This window comes from Orcinus orca, chromosome X (genome assembly GCF_937001465.1).
Source record: "Orcinus orca chromosome X, mOrcOrc1.1, whole genome shotgun sequence".
Lineage (NCBI taxonomy): Eukaryota > Metazoa > Chordata > Mammalia > Artiodactyla > Delphinidae > Orcinus > Orcinus orca.
Genome location: NC_064580.1, coordinates 4,479,127 through 4,503,397, shown reverse-complemented (window position 1 = coordinate 4,503,397; position 24,271 = coordinate 4,479,127). Strand labels below are relative to the sequence as shown.

The following is a 24,271-nucleotide window of genomic DNA, read 5'->3' as shown; positions in this document are numbered from 1 at the left end:
CACTCATTAGTTATTTAAGGGCTTAAGTGGTAATCTGTAAGGGGGAAATATATAGGCGATAACAAACTTGAGAAATCAAAAATCTCTCCATCCCGTGGCATCTAACTACTTCTCCTTTGCTTTGGAGCACTTCACATCTGTCTGCCTTCTGCAAACATTTGTCTTTCTTTAGGTGAATCTGACGTTGTCTTTATTCCTTCTGTGAAATAGAGATCGAGGGATATGAGAAATAAATAATGGATTTTACTGACTTTTTCCCTCAGAAAAGCCACTAATTCCCAAAGTAGGACAATAGGTGAGAACTAGCTCCACTCAGGTAACTGCTTGTCTCAAGTAGGTAATGGAAGCTTTGGGGACCCACCTAGCTTAGTAGGTGTCCTGTGCACACCAAGTTTGCCTTGGATCCTTGCTTCTAAAATTATGTGATGGCCATAGTCTTTTCACAACTCACCAGAATTAACTTGAATAACAAAATAGTCTCAATTTAAAATATTTCCTCTCATAATTCTTTTTCCTAATTGTTTGGCATCCTCTGCCTTCTCTCGCTCTTTTTTTAAAAAAAATATTTATTTATTTATTTGGCTGTGTCGAGCCTTAGTTGTGGCACGCGGCCTTCTCTCTAGTTGTGGTGCACGGGCTCCAGGGTGCATGGGCTCAGTAGTTGCAGCGCGTGGGCTTAGTTGCCCCATGGCATGTGGGATCTTAGTTCCCCAACCAGGGCTCGAACCTGCATTCCCTGCCTTGGAAGGTGGATTCTTAACCACTGGACCACCAGGGAAGTCCCCGCCTTCTCTTATTTTTAAGTACTAACCTCCTCTGTTCAATAAATAAATAGGAAGCAAGCAATTACAGGCAGACCTCATATTATTGCACTTCACAGATATTGCGCTTTTTACAAAGTTTGAAGGTTTGTGACAACGCTGCATTGAGCAAGTCTATTGGCACCATTTTTCCATCAGCATTTGCTCACTTCGACTCTCTGTGTTCCATTTTGGTAATTCTTGCAACATGTTAAACTCTCCACCAGCAAAAAGAATACAACTCGCTGAAGGCTCAAATGATGGTTAGCATTTTCTAGTAATAAAGTATTTTTGTTTCATTTCATTTCATTTTTAAATATATATATATTTATTTATTTGGCTGCATCGGGTCTTAGTTGTGGCACACAGGGTCTTCACTGTGGCATGTGGGATCTTTCATTGCGGCGCGTAGGCTTCTCTCTAGTTGTGGCGTGCGGGTTTTCTCTTCTCTAGTTGTGGTGCGTGGGCTCCAGAGTGCGTGGGCTGTGTAGTTAGTGGCACTTGGGCTCTCTAGTTGAGGCATGCAGGCTCAGTAGTTGTGGCACCTGGGCTTAGTTGCCCCGTGGCATGTGGGATCTTAGTTCCCCGGCCAGGGATCAAACCACATCCCCTGCATTGGAAGGTGGATTCTTTAACACTGGACCACCAGGGAAGTCCCAATAAAGTACTTTTAAATTGGCGTATGTACGTTGTTTTTTTAGACATAATGCTATTGCACACTTAATAGACTACAGTGTAGTGTAAACATAACTTTTACATGACTGGGAAACAAAAAATCTGTCTTTGTTTCTTAATGCAATATTTATTTTATTATGGTGGTCTGGAATTGAGCCTGCAATATCTCTGAGGTATGTCTGTGTTAGCAGAAAACCCCAGAATGGGATGACTTTGATATCTTGTGCTGGGAAGGTATATGTATTTGTTCATAGCTGTAGTTTTTATATGTTCTTTAGGGCAACGGTCCCCAACGTTTTTGGCACCAGGGCCCGGTTTCATGGAAGACAGTTTTTCAATGGACCAGGGGTGAGGGGAGATGGTTCAGGCAGTAATGGAGTGATGGGGAGCCATGGGGAGCTGCAGATGAAGCTTCACTCGCTCGCCCACTGCTCACCTCCTGCTGTGCGACCCGGTTCCTGACAGGCCATGGACCACTACCGGTCCGCAGCCTGGGGTTGTGGACCCCTGCTTTAGAGTACTTGTCATATATAATACCTTTGGCTGGCCAAATTGATTGTAAGATGAAAATAGCTACCAATGATCATGGTCTTTCATTATATCAAGGCGTTTCACAGACAGTATTTTATTTATTTTTTATTTTTTACTTTTTACCATCTTTATTGGAGTATAATTGCTTCACAATGCTGTGCTAGCTTGTGCTGTACAAACAGACAGTATTTTAAATTCCAGGTGTACCATCACCTAAATAGTGCTAAGAACCATTGCCTAGTTTTTTCACAAGGGGGAGTATCTCTTGGACTTTCATTTTTGCTTCCTCTTCTCTGACTTTGAGAAGTCAGGTAATTACAGGTAATTGTGAAATTAACATTTAGAAGAACCTTAAAATCCTAAGACCACAAGGAGGTTATAAGGGAAACCTAGTTATGGAGGAGCGATTTTCTAGCCTGGATAAGCTGCTTCTCAAAAGAACTTATGCATTGTCCGGACTAATCATCACTGGCAATGTTGAGAAATCATTATAAGACAGCAGAGATTTCCATCCCCAAGACTGAAAGTGAACACATGTTCTGATTTTTCAAAGACCAAGGAGAAGATGAATTGCACAAATGTGTGACCAAGAAAGATGGGGTGGTTGACAATATAAAATGCCAGTAAGAGGTCAAGTGGGGACAGCTGAGAAGAGGAGGCTGGAGCTGGTGGTTAGAACTCGCTTGAGATCGCTGTGGAAGCCAAAGCTCTGAGGGAACATGAGCTTAGTGTCCTCCCTGAGCGTCATTTGGAGAAAGTGGAGGTCACTGTGAGTCAGGGTGGGCTCATCATTAACAGTCCTGCCAGCCAAGACTCATTTCACTGGACTAATAAATACAAGAAATGCAGTTGGCTTGAAGGACACGATCTCCATCTGAGCAGAGTTTTGACAGTGTTTTCAGTCCTAGCCTTGAGGACTGCGATCAACCAAGATCAACTTAACATTATTGAAACTGATGACTAAGGGACGGATGTGCGGCTGCACTATGTTTCTCATAGTCTCCCTCTGGCCCTCCTGTTGGCCATCTCAGCTGGGGAGACTTGGACAAGGCAAGGGATAGCCTGCTGATCAGGGGTGCACAGTAGTGATTAGCGAATGCATTGAATGACACAACTGAGACCAGAAGAAACAGGAATGAAAAAGAGAAAAGAAGGAACAAGGTCCAGAGGAGACTTGCTGGCCTGGATCAGTGGAATGAATCTCACAAGATGGAGACCGATAGCAGCAAAGTGCCACTTTCTGCTCAGATACACCAGCCACTCAAGTACCAGCTTGTGGGGACAGGGCTGATCGATGGTAAAAACAAAAATAACCAGACACCAAAACCAACCAAACAAACAAAAACACACACAGAAAGCCTCACATAATCTCACACCTCACACAATTACAATACAAATGAACGTTGACGTTGAACATGACAGAAATGGAAATGACCTTACTTTGGACCTCATTTTGTGATTGCATTCATTTTAATAACAGAGAGCATGGTAACTACTTAAAATATTCTTTCATATTTATATATGCACATCCTCAGTTAAGAGCAAAATTTGGTAAACCATGTAACTTTTGGTTTGGAAAAAACCAATTGATGGAGTGTGAGTGACATCAGAAACTCTGCTGAACAGGTCACACCTGCAGAGTTGTGGAGGTTTGTCCCCAGCATCCAGTACGTAACATGTTTTCAGAGAAAGACCACTATGGTGGTTAGGAACCAAAAAATGAACGGGTAAGTGGGAGAAAAGGAAAAGAGGACAAATCACTAGGAACTGGTGGAGATAAGGAGTGGGGAGAGGAGGAGAGACACAGCAGGCTAGAGGGATACACCTGTACTTGATGAGTCATATTCCTGGGTGACTCTTTGGTGTTTCTGTGCCAAGACTTCTGAGTACAGCTAGTGATGCCTCGCATGCTATAGCCACTGTACTTGATCTCAGAAAGAACCTGCATCATAGCACACTGTACTTTCCCTCTGTGACATTTAACACAACAACAACTAAATAACTATGTGAGCACTTATCTCTCTGCCCATCTAGATGCTAAGTTAAGTCCATGGGAACAAACACTGTGTTAGTCTCTGTCATCCCTGTATTCTTAATGCCTAGTGTACAGACATAATGAGCATGTACTAAGCACTCTATCAACATACTTGAATGAATTTTTTTTAACATTGCTCAGCAATTCAATAACTGCCTTATATTGTGGAAATTTTTAAAACAGAAAATACAATGAAAAGAAATCACGCGTTCCATGTTAGCGAAAGGACATTGCAGCCTGCAAACGAAAGATACGTATCTCAATACAATATAAGGAATAATTTTGACAATTGAACACAGTTCATTAAGCAGATTATCAGGTAAATCTCATCACGCTTATAGGATATGTCACATTCTCTCCCCATAATGCATTAAGTTAGAAATCAGGAACAAAGAGATAAATAGAAAATCTCCATATAGAAATTTTAAAGCACACCCTTAAGAAAAGAACAACTGTGTGGGTCAAAAAAGAAGTCATAAAGGAAATTGAAAATATAGATAAACAATAATAGCACTATATACTTTTTAAAGGGGAATGCAATAAAGCAGTATTGAGAGGGAAATTTAAAGCCTTAAATGTTTATATGAGGACAGGAATAGGATGGAAATCAATGAGTTGAACATCTAGCACAGGGAGTTAGGAAAAGAACAACAGATTAAAACTTCCGCAAGTCAGAAAGAATAAATTAGTAAGACTGGAAAACTTCTGGCAAGACTGAATAGGAGAGAGACAGGGGACAGGGAAGGAAAGGGAAGAGAAGGGAAGAGTGGGGGAGGGGAGGGGAGGAGAGGAAAAGAGAAGGTGGTGGGGGAGAGAACAAATATAAACTATTTTTTTAAAGTATAGATGCTTCTGAGGTCAAGACGATAATAAAATCATAGCATTTTCAGCTGTATAGCAATAAAGTTGAAAACTTAAATGTTCAAAATTCTAGAAAAATGTAACTGACTCAAGAAGAAATAAACTATAAAAACTGAGTTAGTTGTAAAAACAACAACAACAACAAAAACAAACAAAAAATGAAAACTTTCCCCAAAGAAAAGCCTGTGCCCTGATGGTTTTATATGTTAAATCTAACAATCAACAAGTAATTTCAAACTATTACAACTCTTCCAGAGAACAAAGAAAACAAACTTAACTCATTTTTTTGAGACTGCCTAACTTTAATAACTAAATTATCCAAGGAGAATAAATCCTATTAACTATAGAGACAGACATCTTAAACAGAATATTAACAAAACAATCTAGCAAGCTATAAAGAATAATAATCATGAAAAAAATGGATTTATCCTAGTAATACAAACCTGGATCAACATTAGAAAGATCAGTCTATTAATTACCAGTGAAAAACCTGTATGATTATCTTAACTGATGAAGAAAAATCATTTGATCAAGTCGATATCTGTTCCTGACTTATTAAAAAAAAAAGATCCTTAGCAGTTAGGGATAGAAAATAACTTTCCTACACTGATAAATAATATCTATCAAAAAAAAAAAAAAACGAGTTGAAACCCAGTATTATATTTGATAGTGAAAAGGTAAAAGTATTCCTGTTTAAGACCAGGAGTAAGAATGCTTTCTATTACAACCCCCATTCAGCTTTGCGCTGGCAGTACTAAAGGCCAGCTCAATGATATAAGAAAAACTCAAATGAGACGTATGAATATTATAAAGGAAGAGGCTGTTATCCTCCAGAGCTTATTCATTGTCTACCCTGAAAACCTCAGATCTCAAAGAATATTTAGATGAATTGTTAGAATCGATGAGGGTTTATCAAGGTTGCTGGATACAACATAAATATTCACAATCACTTGTATATCTATATGCTGGCAATTGTTAGATCACACCACGCTTTTAGAAAATATCTTTCGCACAAGTCCCCAAAATATAAAGGATTAGTAATGAATAGAAAAAAAATTGGTGAAAAGACTTTATGGGGAAATTTTAAAAGTATATTGAAAAATAATAAACAAGATAAAAATAAATGAAGAGTTATAACAGTGATACCAATGTTAAAGATGTGCCTTTCACCCTGGAACCATAACTGAGGACCAGCCTGAACTGTTGGGGTCCAACCTTTACTTGGTCCTGGACTTGCAGTCACTCCTCGTTCTCAGCAGGGATGGAGCATCAATTTCCATCACTGACCTCAGAATTCATGGATATTACTCACCTGGAGATGCTTGAATCTGTCTCTGAGAAGGGTGACGGAGCAGGAGACCAGATGCTGTGTTTCATCTTTCAGTAAAATGCTTCTAGGAGCATGTGCATTTAAAAACACATTTTAAACATTTCTATGCAGGCACTGCTGCAGGATCACAGCTGCACAACCAATTTTTTTACAACAAGGAATATCTCACCCATGATGAATTCAGCAACCTTATTTTTCGTTTGTGCATATCTCCCCTTTTTGTATTTCATTCCTTAAATATGCCATTTGTGCCTATAAAGCAATGCCCATGACAGTGAGATGCCACTGTCTTTATCTCCAAAGTGGTGACCGCTAATTTATTACTTTCATTTTTATCTGCAAGGAGTTTGTGGAGCAAACTTACGGTCTAGAACTCTGTAATTAACAGTTCCCTCTGATCTCTTCATCAATATGTCTAGGACAGGCTGAGTCGTGGAGAACATATTTTTGTTAGTGTTATCTAGATCAGGGCGGGGGAGAGCAGTGACCAACTGTGACTGAAGAACTAAACAAAATAAAAAATGGTACTTTCCAAAACTCCTGCATTGTATTTATTTTGAAATATTTTAATCACAGTGTGTTGATTGGTGCAGTCAAATTGTACCAATTGTCTGCTGATTTAGCTGCAAGAAGACATACTCTGGAAGATAACAGTGTTATATAATATAACATTAAATTATTACATTATATTTTATATATTATAACATTGTTATAACATTTTATAACAGTAAATATTAAATAACTTAGTATTAAGCTAGAAGCAACTCTCAGCCGTGAGTCTTGAGTCTTTGTTTCATGTCTAACGATACTTATCCTCTGCCTGTTCCTTGATATGTGATCCTGGCACTGTCTGCAATGAGCTGGTCCAGAGCTTCAGCAAGCACTCCTGTTTAGCATTACTTTGAGGTGCAATTCGGGACATCTAAAGTTCAGGGGTCATGAGGCTGGCGGATGGACTTGGGAAAGGATTGAATGCAGGCCTCTTTATCAAGAGACAGGAAACCAAGGTTGTGGAATACAGTTCACATTTTCAGCTGTATCAAAAGCCTTACCTTTTTGCTTTCGGTCGCTTCATAGTACTGTCATGACTTACCATCCCAACCTGTAAAAATATTCCGTGGCTCAGATGGCCCAGAATTGATTCTTGAAAGTTTTTTTTTTTTTTTTCCCTTTGGTTTTGTTATGTCTTCTTTGTTGTTGTTTTTAATCTGGGAGGATCACTGTCATTTGTTCCTTTGTTAGATAATCTGTCTTTGATCAAACATCATTTGAGCTAAACAACATTTGACCTAAATGGAGTCAATTATTGCTATTTTCTCATGCTTTAGTGGTAAATTCAATCTGGACAAGTTTATTAAAAGCAAATTAAAACTAAAATTAAACTTAAGGTTACTTTCTTTATTCCAGTAATTTAAACAGCACAGAATAAAACAGATACGTTTCCATTGTTGATTCTGGTTCTTTTCCCTTTTCTTTCAGCAAGAACTTTATACGATATTGCCCACTGAAGATGGAATTCAGCATGAAGGCCATCTTGGGCTCCATCAAAGAGATCACTGAGGGCTTCCCTGGTGGCACAGTGGTTGAGAGTCCGCCTGCCGATGCAGGGGACACGGGTTCGTGTCCCGGTCCGGGAAGATTCCACATGCTGTGGAGCGGCTGGGCCCGTGAGCCATGGCCGCTAGGCCTGCGCGTGCGGAGCCTGTGCTCCGCAACGGGAGAGGTCACATCAGTGAGAGGCTCACGTACCGCCAAAAAAAAAAAAAAAAAAAACAGATCACTGAAAAGCCAAAGGGCCTCTAGGATGTCACACCTCATGATGTACAGAGGGCGCAGTGCACTCTACAGAATTGGGCTTGAAAAGTAAAGAAGGCGGACAGAGTTTCCTCTCTTACTGGAATCTTCTGGAAACCATAGCCATGAGGTATTCCCGAATGCCTCACATCCTTTAAGCAATGTTTAATGGCCACCTGTTGCATGAGAGCTCATCAGGGGAAAGGACCATTTCACGACAGCCTAAGACCCTGGCCCTAAACTTCGGTGTCCAGGCTAGTGGGGCTGGGCCATGTGGAGAATTTGTTTTGCCAGGACAGGAGGTCTTGAGAGCCTGGAATCCAAGAATTTCCAGGAGGTCCTTCACCATATTCCTGCCAAGTCCGTGGCCACCGCACCACAAAATGGCAGAGCCCAGGTTCATATTCTCGGTACGGATCCCATGCCTTTTTCATTGTGCTGACTCTCTGCCATGGTGGGGCTTTTTGTGGCCTGGGAGGGTAAGGGCCGCAGCGTTCTAGCCGCAGGTGATGGAGAGACTGCCTGCCTTTGGTTCCTCGAATCACTGACCTGGGAGCCTCATCACGTGGGGCCCCAAGCAGAGGCCCCGGGTGGCCACCTCTGGGATGTCCTAGCTTAGGTGCTGCTGAGAGTTTGTCAATACTTGTATCTCCCCTCTGCCTTAATGATCAATGTGTCCAAAGTCACAAACTCAAACCACAGCACATGGAAATAATGACTTATCCTATGACTGCCATAAATGCACTCCAGTGTCTCAAATGTATTTCATCGATCATTCTTTAAGGTACAAAAGACGTGTGTCAACATAGAAACAGTCTCTATTCTGGGGAGGAAACTCCATGAATGTGTGTACTATTGACTCTCAGTCAAAGATGCCATTTTCCTCTTTGCGGGCCATCGACGTTTTGCACCAAGCCCTCTCTTCTTAGATAATTGCACTTTACACTTTGGCATCTATGTTCTGAAGGCTTGATGCTGAAGTTTCTACTGCCCTTCCACGAGGAGGACAGCCTGTGGTCCCCACAGTGAGATCTGCTTCTTTCTGCTCATTCGTGGAGTGACGTGGAGAGCAGGGAGCTGATTTGCAGAAGGACCGCTTGGTAGACAGGTAAGAAACTCCGCGTTTATTTAAATGTAAGCTTAACTGTGGCAAATATGGAAAAGCCTCTGGGAAGATTTCTTTTACGGAGCACGTTTCTGTTGCCTAGCATATGAATCCTTAAAGTCTGTCTGAGTAGCCGGAATTTACAAACAGGAACCTTCCCTGTTTCGCATGGTTCCGTGTTGGCGCGTGTTTGAAATGCCCTTTGAGTTGCTAATTATTTTGCTTGTATTCTGTGCTCAAACAATCACATGGGAGGGTTTTCACCTTGGTATTTTGCCTCCTAGAATGGTAGGTACACGAAAAGCTTTGATTCTCATCCAGGAGGTATCAAGTGGGAGTGAAATCTCCAAAGAAGCAGTGGTAGGATGCCCCTTTGCTGCTGTATTGTTTTTTTAATGGAACCCACGTTCAGAATTCCCCAAGGAAGTAGCTGAGACAGTGATGCTGAACCTTACTTCAAAAGGGCTATTCTCAAGTCTCCTTGAGCATATTAATGTCCAGAATTATATAGGAGCTGCTGTGTAAAGCTCCAGGAGCAGCACCTATGTAAATGGATCCACCAAGTGGCCCCATGAACTTGGACCACCATCTCGTTGGTGGTGCAGCCTTGACCCTAGGGGTGCAAGACTGGGGCTGCATCCAAAAGTTTCTGTGACATCCATTGACCCCGCCCATCATAAAAATCATTCTCGCTTTTCCTCTAGTCTTATTTTATGGATAAAAGCTTGGCTTGTTAAGTGAGTACGTCTGAATTAGACCCTGGAATTCTGAGTTTCGAGACACCAGGAGAGCAATGGTTATTCTCTTCTTTGAAAACATGAATAATTATTGTCTGGGGAAGTTTCATTTTAGAAGGTGAATGCAAAGAGGCCCAGCACGTATGGCCCAGTAGGGGAAGCCCAGTCTACTCTGCATGCTGGATGTATTCTTTCCACTCTCAAATGCAGTGTCAGCCCATCTTCTGTGCACTGCCCACTCCCCTACCCATGGGGGACCCTACAATGATATTTTCTGCCAAAAAGGACATATTTATTTTAAGAGGCCCTTTGCAGGTCCCTTCTTGCATTCTGCAGAGTTCCCCAACACTAAGTAAGTGCTGTATCCACCTTCAGTTTTAAATAGCAGCATACCTTCCAAAACCTGATTTGACAACATGGCTAAACGTTGGATGAACGGAGCTCATCGCTGACTTAAGTCAAAATCTGTTGTCTAGAGCTACGGTGTTTAGTAAAAAACTTGTAAAACGATATAATGTTTTTCCGTTCAGATTTGCTTAAACAGGTGAAAGTACTCTGTGCTTGGAAAGTATGATTATACCTTTCATGTTATCAGATGCAATAGATTGTGTGCCTTAGCTGTGAGTAGGGGTTAGAGGCTAATTAGCTTTTGCAAAGATATCTGTTCCAAAGAGCTGGGAGATCTGCCTTTGTTCCTAGAATGGGCCTCCCTCCCATGGGGACATTCTTTCATACCCCCTTGGTTTCTCACCATGATAGAGTCGCCCTTGATACAGCTGCCAAGAGACAGTGACCCCTGTGGGCCTGGGGGGGTGGAACACCAGGCCATCTGTGGACAAATGAGGTGTAACGCCCATGTCCACCTCAAGAGACAGTGACCCCTGTGGGCTTGGGGGAGGTGGAACACCAGGCCATCTGTGGACAAATGAGGTGCAACGCCCATGTCCACCTCAAGAGACAGTGACCCCTTTGGGCTTGGGGGAGGTGGAACACCAGGCCATCTGTGGACAAATGAGGTGCAACGCCCATGTCCACCTCAAGAGACAGTGACCCCTGTGGGCTTTGGGGGGTGGAACACCAGGCCATCTGTGGACAAATGAGGTGCAACGCCCATGTCCACCTCAGGAGCGAGTGCCTTCAGGGGAGTTTCTGTGGGTGGCTGGCTGGTTGGTAATCGGGTATCTCACCTTTCTGTGATTTTGGAGGCATCCACACCCTCCACGTCCACATGGAGGGGGTTTTTCACAGATGCTTTGGGGACCAGGCTGTCTATTGGAGCCCTGCTGGGGGTTGAAGAAGCGTAGTCAGTGTACAGGGCAATGTACCCGTGGAGCTGCTGGTCTCAGTAGACCCTGGGAGTGAGCCAACAGCGTTAGCCAGTGCGGGGATGCGTGGGCACAATTGTGGTGATGATGAAAGGTAGTCTTTGGCCCATAAATCATCAAGGAGGGAGACAGGCTAGCAACAAGAGCAGTTTTGGGGTGGGGCCCTGGCAGCAATATCTGAAAAGCTCCCCGGGTGGTTCCAGCACGCATCTGAGGCTGAGACCAGTGGACCAGGACTTCCTGAGAAGCCCCGGACAGCTGGGCCCATCTGGTCATTGCACCCGCCTGTGTCTCCTGAGCTCCGGCCCCTCCGCCCTGGCTCCTGACCCAGCCTCTCTCTGCTCTCCCACCTCCAGGACATTTACCTTTACACTGAGGACCTCCACTCTCTCAGCCTGTTCACCCGCCGTCTCTTCCACCATCCGCCCTTCCCTGAGGCTGCCGCTACCCTGCACTGCTCCCCGCTGGGTGGCCGCTTATCTTTGCCCTGAGCATCTCTGGGGAACGGCACTCACTGAGCTCTTGCCCTTCTCACCCACAGGACCTTCTCCATCATTCCCCTCCAGCCACCTCCATGGCCATGCCTTGCATCTAAGTTTCATGCAGCGCCAAGACCCTCCTGAAATCCCAGATGCAAACCTCCCAGTCTCTAACTTACACTCCCTGTGGTATTCCCATAGGATGAAAACTGCCCTTCGGAGAGCTCTCCCCCTGGGCTTCCATGCCCTCTTCACATCACACTGTTTTGTCTTCTTAATCCTCTAGTTGTCCCTCATCTGTGTCCTTGGGGGTTCCGACGCTTGTGTCCACCCACTAAATGTTGCTCTCATTTTCAACTGTCTTCTCGGGCAGCTTATTCAATCCGGGCTTCATAAAGAGCAATCTTCTTCTGTACATTCCCATAGCACCTTGTGCTGTGCTGAGACCTGCCACAGAGCATTCACATTGTCTATTTACTTGTCAGTCTCCCAGCCTGAATTAGTCAAGTTCTCCAGGGAAACAGAGCCAAGAGGATCTCTAGATACAGATGTAGAGATCAGGGAATTTGTGTCTATCTAGCTATAGCTAAATCTGTCTATTGCTATAGAGAGAGATGGAGGCAGATTTTGTTAGATGGACAGATTCAATAGAATTACAATTAGCTGTTGTATAGATAAAGATCTATTGTATTCATCTATCTATCTATCTATCTATCTGCATCTTTGTCTCTGTAGATAGACAGGTGTAGATGTAGCTATCGATAGGTAGTAGGGACAGAGATACCTATCTGTCTGTAGTTACATCTGTAGCTATAGATAGATGTATTTGTGTCTATGTATCCATCAGGAGATTTATTTTAAGGAGTTGGCTCATGTGATGATGGCAGCTGGCAGGTCTGGTATCTGCAGGGTGGGCCGGAAAGCTGGAAATTCAGGCAGAGATTCTATGTGGCAGCCTTGAGAGAGAATTGCTTCTTCTTTGGGAAACTTTCATCTTTGCTTTTAAGGCCCTCGCCTGATTAGATACGACCCACCCACCATCCCACCATCCCCTGCCCAACCACATTATGGGAGGGTAATCTGCTTTACTCAGAGTCTGCTAATTTCAATGTAATCACATCTAAGAAAAACCACATGTGGACTAACATTTAAATGACTGGGCCCCATAGCCTCGTCAATTGATACATAAAATTAATGATCACATCACACCACCCATCTCAAGTACTGAGAGCAAGCACCTTACCCAGCACCTTATGTGTAAATACTTTGTGTCTAACTCCTATACAGCGGTAACAGTAGCAATGATCTGTACAGTTTACTGAGTTTATACTACGTACCAGGCTTTGTTCCTTGGCCTTTGCATGCGATATTATATTGAATCCTCACAGCTATCTTTGAGGCAGGTAATTTTGCTTTATGTGAGGTGACTAAGTTCAAAAAGTTCCAATTTATAACCCAAATGGATATAATCAGTGAGTGGCACAGCTGGGCTTTGATCCAGGTCTCTTGGATTCTCTCTGTAACCCCAATATTCCAGCACTTTCTACTCTTCCCTCACCTACATTGTTACATAGGGTATAATCCTATGCTCAGATGGAAGACAAATGTGTCTTTTCTGCATCTCTCAAATTGTTTCTGTAAATGAGTATTTATGAACAACCTTTCTCCTCTCGAGTGTGTAAAAAAAAAGAAAAAAATTCCTAGGGTTGCATTAAGCCTCTTATAACCCAGAGTCTCTCTCTTGACCCTCAGCTGCCTCTTGTTTTAAAACAATACTGGGAAAGAGATAAATCAATAGCTCTCCTGGCAGAGCCCTTACACGGGCTTTAGGGTATCATTACCATAACATTATGCGTCAGGAAGCAGTTTTCCAAATGACACTTCCGTGACCCCAAAGAGCCTTAAATCAAAGAAGAGAGTCTTGGGTTGTGACCATTTAGTGCAAAAAACATGCATCGACTTCTGGTTTTATAAATAATCAAGAAAACATCACACAGAGGACAAAGTTATTTAGCTTACGATTCTTTGGACTACTGTCTGGGTCCAAGTAGACGTCACTGTTTTCTCTTCATTGTTTCTTGTCAGTGTTTTCAGATCCAGACCCTAACATTGCATGGTATTATGAGGAAAAACAAAAACAAAAACTTGCATGGCAGTTGGGAATTCTTGACTGGAATATTTGTAAAAGCGGGTGAGAAATGTCTTGGGGGATGGGACCATGTCTTATTCAACATTGTATCCCCGGCTACTTGAACAGTGCCTCATTCTAAACACAGAGGAGCCCCAGACCCATTTCTTCAATTGAGTCACTGAATCCCCCAAAGTGGGGAATCAGGTCGTTGCATAACAAGTTGGTTTTCCTCTTTATCCAATAGCTTAGTTCTCCAGAAAACATATAGAATGTGCCTTTCTCATGCAGTTTCCAGTACATTTTCCAGAAAATAAGATGTATGCTAATGCCATTTCAATTGAAAGAGGTTTTGACTAAGAGTATTACGGTCATTTGAAAAGAGTAACTTGCTCTTTATATTATGCAAAAGACTTTGTCTGAAAGCACCTGCCTAGTCAATAAAGCTGTCCATTGCCTGTAATATAGATGTAGGTCCCCCGTCCACGTCCTGGAGCACAGTTCTCGGGAAAGTACCAGAGCAGGCGTGCTAATGCCAGTCACGTATCCCTGCATGGTGGGAACAATTGCATTTTCTTTGGAGGAAAATAGGACGGATGAAGAACCTGGCCAACCATCACCAAATACTCCATTCCTCCCTCATGCATGGAATCAGCTTCCAGGAGACTGAAGTGGTGGCCGTAGAACCTGTTTCTTTCTTCAGAACAGCCCACAAAATGTCCAGCGTGAAGGGATCAAAACCAACAGCCCAGATGACTTCTCTGAGGGAACATTTCCACGCACCATACGGGGACTCCTGGCCCCTCCTCGCCCCTGTGTAGTGGAAAATCACTCCTCACCTCCAGCTCTGAGCAGGGAGGGGCTGTGCCCTGCCCAAGGAATTTGTCCTCACCTCCCAGCCACCCCCTCTCCCCTTCCAGCGGTCCGTGTGATGAAACAGATTCCTGCTACATCTCTCAGCAGTGGCCAGGGTGCCACTGGCTACAAATGCACTGATAGACACTCACTGTTTCAAGGAAGTGCCAAATAAAAAGTAACTCAGCCAACAAGGAGGAGTTCTGGGCACAGATCAGCTGGTGAAGGAGAAGAAAGGCCCAAGAGAAGAATCCAACTCCGAGGGAACAGGGTTCCCTACACACCCTGCTCAGCGGGGATGCGAGAGCCCAGGATGTGTCCTCTGTGATCCACTGTGGTTACAGGTGGCCACAGTGCTCATTACACACTGTCAGCCCCGTCACTACCAGAAAGCACCCTTGCCTTCTTCCAAAAGCTCCACGTTAAACAGCTTGTGCAAGCATTACTGTGTTTTGAGAATCTGTTTATCGGGGGGTCATTCAGCTCGTTAAAAGAAAGCAGAAAGGTTGAGGGGATGCCAGCAGATGAAGCAAGGAGACATATTGACAAATCGATTCCATCAGGGTTGAGAAAAAGCATGCCAGGGTCGGAACTTGCAATGACGTTGGGAGGAACCCTTTGTGAATTTAACCCTAAAAGTCCCACACGGGTTGTGCTTGTCAGAACAAAAAAAGGAAACACATCCGGACTTAGTAAGGAGAGACTTTTATTCAAAAAGGATTCTTGGAAGGAGGGAAAGAGACTGTGGCATTAGGGGCAGCGGGGCTATTGCATTTGGGACAACATTCTATCTATAAGGTCAGCAAGCAACAGTTAGCAGAAGGGGATCCTCTTTTTTTATAGGAGGAGCAAAGTTGATTCCCTTGACCTGTAGTCTAGAAGGAACTAGGCAAAGGGAAGTGGGGTGAAAGGGTGGCATGATCCAATGTAGACCACAGAATATTTTCCTAAGAGCACCCTGTGCTGGGGTGAGAGGCTGCTGGCTCAGACTGAGGGTGGGCCAAAGTTCAAGGTCCTGGGGGGCAAAGGGAGAGGCTGAACCCAAGTTTGGTTCACAAGCATTTCGTTCCAGTTCATCTGTGGGGACAAACCACTCAGGACATCATTTATGAGACAGAGGATGGGAATCTGGAGGGTCTGTGTTGGGCCTTGTCCTGGGTGCCCAAAGGGAATATCTGTGAGTTCTGTCTAACTCAGGTGGGGAAGGAAGGTTCTTTGCAGTCAGCAGTTTTCCAGGACACAGAGGATGGGGCAATTCCTTAACCTTCCCTGTTTTCCAGGAGCACAGGGTTTGGGTAAAGTTCAACATTGTCTTGGGTACATGGAAACAACCTGAGTGTCCATCGACAGATGACTGGATGAAGAAGATGTGATACACACACACACACACACACACACACACACACACACACACAGTGGAATACCACTCAGCCATAAAAAAAGGAATGAAATAATGCCATTTACAGCAACATGGATGGACCTAGAGTAAGGTTATCGTACTAAGTGAAGTGAGTCAGAAAGAGAAAGACAAATACCATATGATGTCACTTATATGTGGAATCTAAAATATGACACAAATGAACTTATCTGTGAAACAGAAACAGACTCACAGATGTAGAGAACAGGCTTGTGGTTGCCAAGGGGGAGGGGGAAGGGGAGGGATAGATTGAGAGTTTGGGGTTAACAGATGCAAACTCTTATATAGAGAATGGATAAACAACAAGGTCCTACTATATAGCACCAGGAACTATATTCAGTATTTTGAGATAAACCATAATGGAAAAGAATATGAAAAAGAATATCTATATCTATACAGATATAGATATGTATAAGTGAATCACTGTGCTGTACACCTGAAACTAACACAAGGTTGTAAATCAACTCTACTTCAACAACCACAACAAAAGGTACTAAACCTCAGCAGAAGCAAAAACAAACAAATAAAAGGTTTTGCTCTCTAAAACAAACTGTCTTGGGCGAACCCTGTGTAGGGATCTTGGTGGGAACATCGATAGAAATTCTCAGCCCCTTGGGTGTGCTGGATCTCTGCACTTGGCATGTGAAGGAAGCAGCTGAGGATGTACAGGGGAATGTTGCGTGTAATCCTGTCTCAGGGAATGCCATTGTGTCACGGTCAGGAGACGGCCACTTTGCTGGAGGAGGCTGCTGTGGGAGTCCCAGGGCATCCAGGGCTCTCCAGGAGGAAGTGCCCCGCCGGGACAAGCTCACTGCACGCCCCCATCAGGCACTTCGGGGCTTGTCTTTGTAACAGCTTCATTGGCATGCAATCCCCACGACACGCAGTTCACACACGTAAACTCTGCAACGCGGTAGTTTTGAGCAGATTCACAGAGCTGTGCGTCCATCACCACAGTCAATTTTAGGACGTTTTCATTCTCCCCCAGAGCAACCCGGTCCCCGTCAGCACTCACTCCCACCCCCAACGCATAACCAGTCTCCTCTCCGTGTCTCTGGATTTGCCACTGCTGGGCATTTCCTACAGTCTGTGACCTTTCGTGCCTGACCTCTTATACTCGGCATCCTGTTTCTGAAGCTCATCCCGTTGCAGCTGTGTCACAACTTCATTCCTTTTTGTGATCAGATGGTGCCCCCGCCTTGTAGGGATGGAGCACGTCCTGTTCATTCATTCATGAGTTGATGGAACTTGGTTAGTTTCTGTGTTTGGGCTGTTGTGAATCATGCTGCTGTGAATATTCGTGTGGGAGTGTGTGTGTGGACAGATGGTTATCTCGCTTCTAAATGTCTCTCATGACCTACAGGGGCCGCCACTCTTACTGGGTGGGGCCCAGTAGGTACCTGCTTACAAGTAACTGCAAGGCGCGGGTCCCTAGGCTGGTGCAGTGCCGCCAGGATTCTGGTGCTGGGAACCCTGTGCAAAAGCAAATGAACATCCTCTCCCCCAACTCCGTACACCCCTGACGTGGCTCATTCTGTCCACGTGCCCTATACCGTAGCCTCTCACTGAACAGCTCAGCCCTTTGGGATCGCTCCTGTTCTCAAGAGACAAAGAGCCTGATCGTGCTGGAGGAAAGCAAACACTGGCAGGTAGAGTATTGGCCTGAACACGGCGACGGCCCTGTCCTCTCTCAAGAAATGCTTGCAGGAATTCCCCGGTGGCCCAGTGGTTAGGACTCTGCGCTTTCACTGCCAGGTCCCGGGTTCCATCCCTGGTCGGGGAACTAAGATCCTGCATGCTGTGTGGCCAAAAAAAAAAGAAAAGAAATGTTTGCGATGAGGAAATGGTCTGTTGGATCCATTTAGTTAAATCCATTCCAGTTAAATCTATCCAAGGGCATTCAGGCAGCGGCAGACAATCAGCATCGACCCATTTCCAGCCTCCTTGGCAGGATGTGTGCCCGTGTGACCCCGTCCTCCCAGGCAGAAGCCGAGCTGAGCAGAAGTGAAGGGTGCCAGACCCAACAGGAGAATTCCCTCTTGTACCTCCCAGCCGGCGGCAGCACTGACACCCTTGGGGACCCTGCGGGCTGTGCCTTGAAGCCGCAGGGAGTGTGACTACTTGGATCCCCGAGTGACCGTGTGGAACAGAGGCTCCGCTGCCCTGCGGCACATGCTCTCCATTGCAGGTGACAGTGACCACGTCTGAGCTGGCCACGTCCGCTCTGCCTGTACCTGCAGCTCAACCTCCTCGGAAGCACCAGCTCTGGTCTGTCAATTGGGGATGATCACAGCACCCGCGTCTTCTGTCTGTCCTGCCGGGGGTAGCTTAATGCACGTCAAATGCTTCCTAACTCAATCGGTGTGCAAACATTTATTCTTAGAATGAAGAATTAAGACAGAGGTGAGACATCATTGCCTGTCAGTCAGAGACAAAACTATTTACATAGAATTGGACTAGGGATGGAGTTTTCAGAAAACATAGAATGAGACCAACAATAACCATATAAAGCAAACTTTAAACACTAAATATCAACCTTGTATGGAACTAGAAAAAGGAAAAACTAAAACCAAGACAGCCCTTTGCAACGGCCATGGCAAAATTGAAGGAAACTTTATCACTGGCAGAAATTCATGGCGTAGAAGTTTGCATCTTTGAACGACTGTCCTCACTTAGATGTACACTCTGGGACACATTTAACTAAAGAAGAACTTTCCAAAGTGACTGCTTTGTGTAGCAGAAAGGTTCATGTCGCAGAAATAATAGAATCTAATCCGAACACTGGACTTTATCAAATTGTCCGCAGCCCAAAGGGAAGGATTGATTGAAAATGAGACAGAACTACGGGACATTAATACCTACGATTGTGAGTGCCTGGAGTTTATTGTGTGTGAAGGCTCTTCTAGACTCCAACACGGGGCTATAGGATTTCAATCAAACACATTTTATGGAATTAGGCAACTTAATGAGAATATATGTGCTATTTTATTTGACTTTATTTTCAATCTCTCAGCACCAGACCCTGCAAATTAAAGCAGTGGTCCAACAACGGCAGGCGACGTCTCTGCCGGGGGTTAAAATTACAGCTCCCTAGCCTGGGGAATGGATTTTGTGAGCCTGACAGCATCGAGACCGTTAGAGGTTCTCAATACATGCAAGATTATAATAATTGTCTCCACTTGTTCTCTCTTTCAGAATCATTCATCGATTTTCCTTTTTGTACTCAAATTACAGAGTACATTTTAAAATGTTTTATTAATTCTTAGCATATTTCAGACTCCTTGAAAGTAGGTTTCCACTGTGTAAAGGCAGTTGCTTGTTGTTGTATTATTTACGAGGGGCATGTTTATTCTTTTTAGCATGAAGAATGCTTCTACCAAACACTGTATTGCTCTCAGGCATCCGGACAGGCACGGAGGTAGGGGCAGTGCCCCTTGTGACTTGTTTTTAATCCTTAACCTTTGTTTCTGAGTTGGTTTGTTCATTTAGTCATGAAACGGTTATTTAGCCCCTACCCTGTAAGAGAGGCAGGGCTTTCTTCTTGCAAACGTAGAGATGACTCGAAGGACGCTTTGGTGGACGTCACGCGCTGGAGGGGAGATAACCACCACGCGGACAGTCTCGATTCCACTTTGCAGTGCATTGTGGGTATGCCTGAACCAATTCAGGAAGTGGGAGGGCCAAGTCAGGAGTCCAGACTGAGGACCAATGCATCCGGGAGGACTGCACGGAGGAGTTGCTTCCAGTTCTCAGACGTTTTCTTTTCTAATGGTACCCTTTCCCTCCCGTGAAATTTTAACACCACGGTTACATTGTGTATCTGTTCACGTGTTGCATGCCTGTCTGTGCTTTATACATAAAAATAGTAAGAGTTGTGGCCCTAAGAACCAATCTCTGCCCCTTAGGGGTGTTCCTGTCCCCACTTGAGAATGCATCCTGTACCAAGAAGTGACAGCATGGAGTGGGCAGAAAGGAACTTTAGGCAAGACAGGAAGGAGAGTACTCCCATTCCCATGCTGGCTGAGGAGTCTTACGTGTTTACACGTGACACAATCCACAGAATGCTTCTAAGTCTACAGCTATGTCTAATTATTTTTACATACATATGTATATTTGTGCACCTTGTAAATGCGTATGTGGTTTACCTGTGTACATTTACGTTGTTGTCCTTTATTATTTTTTTATTGAGGTAGAGTTGATGTGCAATATTATATGTTTCAGGTGTACAACATAGTGATTCACAATTTTTAAAGATTATATTCCATTTATACTTAAAAATTTTTGGCTATATTCCCTCTGTTGAACAATATATATATATATTTACTCATAGATCATTTATTTGTTTACTGCACTTATTTAACAAACATTTATTGAGCTATTTTTTTGCCGCACACACCATGTAATGATGATGGCATAGGTATCTTAAAATATAATTATTGAAAATCAAATTAAAATGTAGAAGTAGGAATTTTTGATGCTACCTCAGCATCACCAGGTACTAAAATTGAGAAATAGATTAAGTAGCATTTATTGACTTGTTTCTTTATAAGAGCTTCAATATACCTTGAAATCAATTCTCAAAGCCCACCTGGTATGTTTGAACGATTGTTCATTCCATGTCTCTCTCTCTCTTTTTTTTTTCTTTTTTAACATCTCTATTGGAGTATAATTGCTTTACAATGGTGTGTTAGTTTCTGCTTTATAACAAAGTGAATCAGCTATACATATACATATGTTCCCATATCTCTTCCCTCTTGCATCTCCGTCCCACCCTCCCTAACCCACCCCTCTAGGTGGTCACAGAGCACCAAACTGATCTCCCTGTGCTATGCGGCTGCTTCCCACTAGCTATCTATTTTACGTCTGGTAGTGTATATATGTCCATGCCTCTCTCTCACTTTGTCGCAGCTTACCCTTCCCCCTCCCCGTGTCCTCAAGGCCATTCTCTACTAGGTCTGTGTCTTTATTCCTCTCCTGCCCCTAGGTTCTTCAGAACCATTTTTTTAGATTCAATATGTATGTATTAGCATACGCTATTTGTTTTTCTCTTTCTGACTTACTTCACTCTGTATGACAGACTTAGGTCCCACCACCTCACTACAAATAACTCAATTTTGTTTCTTTTTATGGCTGAGTAATATTCCATTGTATATATGTGCCACATCTTCTTTATCCATTTGTCTGATGATGGACACTTAGGTTGCTTCCATGTCTTGGCTATTGTAAATAGACCTGCAATGAACATTGTAGTACATGACTCTTTTTGAATTATGGTTTTCTCAGGGTATATGCCCAGTAGTGGGATTGCTGGGCCATATGGTAGGTCTATTTTTAGTTTTGTAAGGAACCTCCATACTGTTCTTCATAGTGGCTGTATCAATTCACATTCCCACCAACAGTGCAAGAGGGTTCCCTTTTCTCCACACCCTCTCCAGCATTTACTGTTTGTAGATTTTTTGATGATGGCCATTCTGACTGGTGTGAGGTGATACCTCATTGTAGTTTTGATTTGCATTCCTCTTATGATTAGTGATGTTGAGCATCCTTTCATGTGTTTGTTGGCAATCTGTATATCTTCTTTGGAGAAATGTCTGTTTAGGTCTTCTGCCCATTTTGGATTGGGTTGTTTGTTCTTTTGATATTGAGCTGCATGAGCTGCTTGTATATTTTGGAGATTCCTTCGTCAGTTGCTTCATTTGCAAATGTTTTCTCCCATTCTAAGTGTTGTCTTCTCATCTTGATTATGGTTTCCTTTGCTGTGCAAAAGCTTTTAAGTTTCATTAGGTCCCATTTGTTTATTTTTGTTTTTATTTCCATTTCTCTAAGAGGTGGGTCAAAAAGGATCTTGCTATGATTTATGTCATATAGTGTTCTGCCTATGTTTTCCTCTAAAAGTTTGATAGTGTCTGGCCTTACTTTTAGGTCTTTAATCCATTTTGAGTTTATTTTTGTGTATGGTGTTAGGGAGTGTTCTAATTTCATTCCTTTACATGTAGTGGTCCAGTTTTCTCAGCACCACTTATTGAAGAGACTGTCTTTTCCCCCTTGTATATTCTTGCCTCCTTTATCAAAGGTAAGGTGACCATATATGCGTGGGTTTATCTCTGGGCTTTCTATCCTGTTCCATTGATCTATACTTCTGTTTTTGTGCCAGTACCATAGTGTCTTGATTACTGTAGCTTTGTAGTATGGTCTGAAGTCAGGGAGCCTGATTCCTCCAGCCCCATTTTTCTTCCTCAAGATTGCTTTGGCTATTCGGGATCTTTTGTGTTTCCATACAAATTGTGAATTTTTTTGTTTCAGTTCTGTGAAAAAATGCCGTTGGTAGTTTGATAGGGATTGCATTGAATCTGTAGATTGCTTTGGGTCATATAGTCATTTTCACAATGTTGATTCTTCCAACCCAAGAACATGGTATATCTCTCCATCTGTTTGTATCATCTTTAATTTCTTTCATCAGTGTCTTATAGTTTTCTGCATACAGGTCTTTTGTCTCCTTAGGTTTATTCCTAGGTATTTTATTTTTTTTGTTGCAGTGGTAAATGGGAGTGTTTCCTTAATTTCTCTTTCAGATTTTTCATCATTAGTATATAGGAATGCAAGAGATTTCTGTGTTGGGCTTCCCTGGTGGCGCAGTGGTTGAGAGTCCGCCTGCCGATGCAGGGGACACAGGTTCGTGCCCCGGTCCGGGAAGATCCCACATGCCGCGGAGTGGCTGTGCCCGTGAGCCATGGCTACGGAGCCTGCGCGTCCGGAGCCTGTGCTCCGCAACAGGAGAGACCACAGCAGTGAGAGGCCCGCATACCGCAAAAAAAAAAAAAAAAAAAGAGATTTTTGTGTTGCACAATATATTTTTGTTGCTTGTTATTTTATACATAGTAGTTTGTACCTCTTAATTCCCTTCTGCTATTTTGCCCCCCCTTCCCTCTCCCCATTGGTAATCACTAGTTTTGTTCTCTATATTTGTGAGTCTGCTTTTGTTGTTGTTGTTATATTCACTAGTTTGTTGTATTTTTTAGATTCCCCATATGAGTGATATCATATGGTATTTCTCTATCTCTGTCTGACTTACTTCACTTAGCGTAATGCATTCCAAATCTATCCATGTTGCTGCAAATGGCAGAATTTTGTTCCTTTATATGGCTGAGTAGTATTCCATTGTGTGTGTATAACACATCTTCTTTATCCATTCATCTGTGATGGACATTTAGGTTGCTTCCACTTCATTGTTACTGTAAATAGTGCTGCTATGAACATTGGTGTACATGTTTTTTTTTTCAAGTTAGTGATTCCATTTTTCATTCGTGTTAGGTATTTATTTTCAGATAAATACCCCTGAGTGGCATTACTGGGTCATATAATAGTCCTATTTTTAGTTTTTTGAGAAACCTCTACTGTTTTCCATATACGGGATTGTACTTTAAAACATACATTGTTCTAATTAATGAGGAGACTTTAAATTATCCTTAACATATCTTTGTTTAGTTATTTTCCACATCATTCAGAGAAGGAGAAAAGCATACATCCCTGAAAATATTATTTTATATAAATGACTCACTGATGGGATAAATCATGGAGCACATAGTGAGCAAATTGGGTGAGCAACATGTGGGAAAAAACCTCATTAAAATTTGTTTTCCAAACCTAATGATAGAAGCAGCCATTCTTGAAGAGAATATGGATGTAGTAGAAAAGTATAAATGAGAAACTAAAAAAATTGCTTACGATCCCAGCATGGACCCGGGGAGACATCCTTGTCAACATTTGGGTGTATGTGTGCCCACATATTCTGGTTATGGTGAGAAACGCTTGCAGAGCTAAAAGTCAAAAAGGAGGATGAAGGTCTCCAAGACTGTGTAGTCAAGAATTTAATCTTGGTCAGAAACAGATCTGGCCTTTGCCCCTCAGCTCCTGGGAAGTGAGCTCTAAGCCCTTGGAATGTCCTGCCTGACAGGGCGTCTTTGCCTGCCTGGGGGGCTTGGGTCACTGGATAGTGTAACTGATCTAGGGTAGGGGGGACCAGCCATGCCAGAACACCTAACCATGTGACATAGGGCGGGGGCCTTTGTTGTAAGCATCAGCCTGACATCCTGAGTGGCTGGACTGTGAGCTCAGTCATGGGGTCCGTCAATCACTCTTCTGGGATGGAGCCACAGTTAAAAGTTGGACACAGTCTGAGGTGGGCTTTCCTGGTTGGCA

At 43.3% G+C, this 24,271-nt stretch overlaps 1 protein-coding gene across 2 annotated transcripts in view; it reads left to right on the top strand.

Moving 5' to 3' along the window:
* Positions 1 to 24,271, top strand: part of PUDP (pseudouridine 5'-phosphatase) — a 357,188-nt gene that overhangs the window by 120,534 nt on the left and 212,383 nt on the right. For both annotated transcript variants that reach the window (XR_007474854.1, XR_007474855.1), the window contains exon 4: positions 7,712 to 9,134. The gene's annotated coding sequence lies outside the window, so the exon portion shown is untranslated. The remainder of the gene's footprint in view (positions 1 to 7,711; positions 9,135 to 24,271) is intronic.